At 38.6% G+C, this 4,438-nt stretch overlaps 1 long non-coding RNA gene across 1 annotated transcript in view; it reads right to left on the bottom strand.

The window, feature by feature from the left end:
- Positions 1–2,445: 2,445 nt before the first annotated feature.
- The window catches only part of LOC105854752, a 6,834-nt gene continuing 4,841 nt past the window's right edge, over positions 2,446–4,438 (bottom strand). Inside the window, exon 3 of the long non-coding RNA XR_001146274.1 lies at positions 2,446–2,956. This is a non-coding gene — a long non-coding RNA (uncharacterized LOC105854752). The remainder of the gene's footprint in view (positions 2,957–4,438) is intronic.

Here is a 4,438-nt window from a genome sequence, read left to right as displayed (position 1 = left end):
TACCATATGACCCAGCTTTTCCACTCCCAGGCGTCTACCCACCGGACAAAAATACATTGATTCAAAAGGACACCTGCACCCCTATGTTTATTGCAGCACTATTCACAATAGGTGAGATATGGAAACAACCCAAATGCCCAAAAAATAAATGACTGGATCAAGAAGATGTGGTATATATACACAATGGAATGTTATTCAGTGATTAAAAAAGATAGACTAATGCCATTTGCAGTGGCATGGATTAGAACTAGAAGGGATTATGCTTAGTGAAATGAGTCAGAAGGAAAAAGAAAAAGATCAGATGATTTCACATATAGGGGAAACAAATAAGGGAATTGGGTGAAAAATAATTAGAAAAACAAAATTAACTATAAATCAGAGATATACTGCAGGGGACGGGGAGAAAGAGGCATCAAAAACAGAGAGTAGGACACAGGGCACTCTGGTGATGGTGCACAGGTGAACTGGTGGGGGGAAATCCATGGGGTTAAACCTGAGAGGAGAAAGCATGCACTGGACAAAAATTAACAGCAATGTGATCAAAATACAAACTATATATTAAACCATATATATAATATTAACCACATATATATATGGGTTATATATTTTAAAAAGTGAGGCAGAGGGAAATTTGACAGATGCACACAGTAAGAAGCCATGTGAAGGAGAAGTCAGAGATCAGAGGATTCAGCCACAGCCAGAGCACAGGGCCAGGGCAGCGCCACAGCAGGAAGAGACAAGGAGCCGTTTCTCTGCCACCCCAGAGGGACGGTGGCAGCCTGACAATTAGATTTAGAATTCTGCTTCCTGAGCTGTGAATGAAAAAAAGTGCTGTTGTGTAAGCACCTAGTTTGCACTAACTTGTCATGGCAGCCTCGGGGAACTAAACAACCACTATTATTAAGTCGACACATGTTGGTGAAATATAAAAGAGCATCTAGAGTTGGAGGCGATTGATAATGCTTCATAAGGTGAAATTCTGAAGCCTTGCTCTTGGGAGCAACACTGTTGGTTTCCTCCCTAACAATCCCCTCTGTTGTGTGTACCGTATACATTCTCTGCCGGCCAGGCCCAGAACTGAGGCATAAAACAACTAAACCAAGGAAAGCAAACACCAGCATATGAGTATTTCTTGGTTTGGGCACAGGCAGATAAAATACTAATATGTCCAATGAAGACTTTGTGAAGGAAGTTTACAAATGCTTCCTCCCTACCCCCTAAAAATTCAGGTGGTACCAGATGGAGAGATTCACATATGTACATCCATTTCATCGTAATTGATCCAGGGAGAGCCGTGCTGGAGAGGGGAGTGCATTTTCCTGAACAATCTTTGGTCTCTCCCCTGGTGAAGAATTATCATGCCATCTGGAACAAGGCAGTAAATTCCTTTCACAGAAGTTGAAAAGCTAATTACCGACCAATTCTAGCAAAGATTGGCTTAGAACCATGGAGCAACTGTCTCATATTCCAAGTTGCTGCTCTCGCAGTAACCAATTTTGGCTTAATGAAACTAATCCTATTTTACATTTAAGCATTTACAGTTTAAAAAGCACAAGCACTGCCAGGTGTAGAATTTCAGTTGTTTTAGGATGCATCTAAACAAATCTAGGAGATAGAAATGGGGCAAAAAATATCATACACATTTTCTAGAAGAAAATTGAACTTCAAAGAGGACATGTCACTTGTCTATGGCTCCCACTTCAAAACCTATGGATGTCCTACACACTTCTATGCCTCCTGAGGATAGACTCATCCCAGCTAAACATCAACTTTAAATGTATCTGTTTATTTTCAGGGGCTCCTTATCTGGACATGAAGTATCCCTGGACTAAAATCAATCATTTGTGTGGACATATGCAAAGGTGGGTAAATATCAAAGCATTACTAATCATCCTCTATTCTCTGACCCAAGTATCAGTTCATTGCTCATGGTATATTTTCTTTTGGATGAGATTTGTTTTTAAAAGTTATTTCAGGTTCAACTCTCTTTTGGGTTAAATATGTATTTAACCTCTACCATCAATAATCTTTCTGATCTCCTGCTATCGTGTCTTTGGACAGCCAAGGGAACTAATGTGTATTTTACACTTCGGTATGTGAGTATCTATCTCTCAAAACACTTGATTCTGGCATTCCTTTGCCAGTAATTAATTAATAGTTTCACATGCTCATTTTCCACAGGACTATAAAAAGAGTCAAAAGCAAGACCACTTGTGGTTTTTTTTAAATGCTAAAAACTGCCAGTTTCTGTGACAAACAGAAAACAAGAAAGTTCTAAAGGTAATTCCCATTTTTGTTCCATGGGTCACAGGCATAATGAGAAATATAAATTAAAAGCAAAAGATTTAAACTCATACTCTGAAACCATTTATTCAACAAACACACACATAAATATGTATATATATATATATATATATATATATGTGTGTGTGTGTGTGTGTGTGCAGTCACATATATATGCAGTCCCCACGATATGCCAAGCATGTGTTCCAGGAGATCAGTGAACAAGACAAAACCTCCAGTCCTAACAAGCATGTGTTCCCCGGGACAGAATCAGGCAATATACACATAGAAATTTAGCCTCTAGTTTTCAACCAAACATGTTCAGTGACTCAAGTTTGATCACTCCTGCTGTCCTCATCCAGACACCCTGGACTGAAACATCACAAAGAGTTATAGACAAAAGCAAAACACCTGGTCTCCCAACCACAGTTGAGTGTTAGATATCCAAATAAAACTTCCCATACAATGACATGTGCAAAAAAAAAAAAAAAATCATTCAGAGACATGGCAAAATGCTAGCCTTGCATAGGGATATTTGAGGCTGCAGATGCCTCAGAAGCGCAGGTCTCTGGAAGGGAGTATATATGTGTCAAGGACTCCTCCTGGTTCCCTGGGATCTTCTTCCACTTTCTTGCTCCTGTTCTACTGTTATATTCATACACATTCCCAGAGACTGTGAGGAGAACACAGAACACAGAGAGGTCAGTTCCACTGAAGCTGAGCATGTATTCACCTTCTGGCATCCACCGAACATTGGCTGCCTGGCCTGAGTACGCTGAGTGACGTGTCTTCCCATCTTGCTCTATTGCCAAAGGAAAAACTGAAAACAAGACTTTAGGCAGCAATTGATTTCACAGGCATTCATTAAAAGTGGGCCCTTCAGCACAAAACAGCTCTTTGTGGTGAAGGAAGAGTCCTTTATCTTGACATCAGAAGTGATTATATGACTCTATGAAGGTGACTAAATGTTACAATGCAGAAAAATATATAAGTGAATGCAAAAGCAGTGAAATGTAACTAAATTCTGCTATATAGTGAATTATGTCATCCTAATATTAATTTCCTGGCTTGGGTGCTATTATCTTTGAGGGGAACTAAGTGATGACAATGTCGTGCTTTTCTCCTGTTTTGTTTTTGTTGTTGTTGTTGTTGCAATTTTGCATGAGTCTGTGGTTATGGTAAAGTCAAAGGTTAAGAAAACTCATTTCAAGCTATTTTCTCAAATGACCTATCTTTCTTTTTTTTTAAATCGTAATGTATTCTTTTAATTGTGGTAACATTAGGATTCTCCCCATGAGGTATCTACTTACCACCGAATCACCCACAGTCCACCTGTCATACTAAGTTTTATGTCACCTCGTCACAGAAACAATGGTGAAGTAAGAGAAAAGAAACAGGGTATTTAGAACCAGATCTAGTAGGCAATTAACCAATTGTTTCTTAGATGTAAAGTAACAACAGCAACAAAAATAAAGACATCCAACTCCTACATTATTTTCTATATGCCAGATTCAGTTTTCACATGTACTTATTTCACTTAACCCACTCAACATTTTTGTGACATACATGTAGGTTATGAGCCACATTTTGTAGATGAAGAATGTGGAGCAGCACAGAAAATGCTAAGTAACTTGGCAGTACGCAAGTAAGTTTGCCATTTGTCAATGACAGACTAGATTTGAACCCAGGGAATCTAGCTATAGAACACACAATAGTAATCCCCTAAACTAGGGGGCCATGTCTTAGCTCACTTTGATTGGGCTTCATGAATAGTCATTTGATAAATTATGGCAGGTCTCAATACATACAGCTAAACTTATTTTTACTTAAAAATAATGTTTCTTCTTGAAGGGTCATGTGACATTTTACTATGCTGAATATGTGCTCAAAAATCCTTTGAGGTGATATTTCTAACAGGGCCACTGTGTAGGGTAAACAATCTACTTCCTTGACAAATCCCTCTGCTGAAAAGTTATTCTGTTGCTTAGTAGTGCCATTGGAATGTGAAAACTAATTGCTGAGTCATTGAACAAATACCCAAGTTTAAAATAAGCCAAATTCAATTGTAAATAAAGCAGCAATAAACATGGGGGTACAAGTATCTTTTTCAATCAGTGTTTTTGTGTCTTTTGGGTAGATACCTAGGAGTGGGATT

Source organism: Condylura cristata, unplaced genomic scaffold, assembly GCF_000260355.1.
Source record: "Condylura cristata isolate star-nosed mole 26May11 unplaced genomic scaffold, ConCri1.0 scaffold00004, whole genome shotgun sequence".
NCBI lineage: Eukaryota > Metazoa > Chordata > Mammalia > Eulipotyphla > Talpidae > Condylura > Condylura cristata.
The sequence above is the reverse complement of the archived record's forward strand: the minus strand, read 5'-3'. Positions and strand labels throughout refer to the sequence as shown.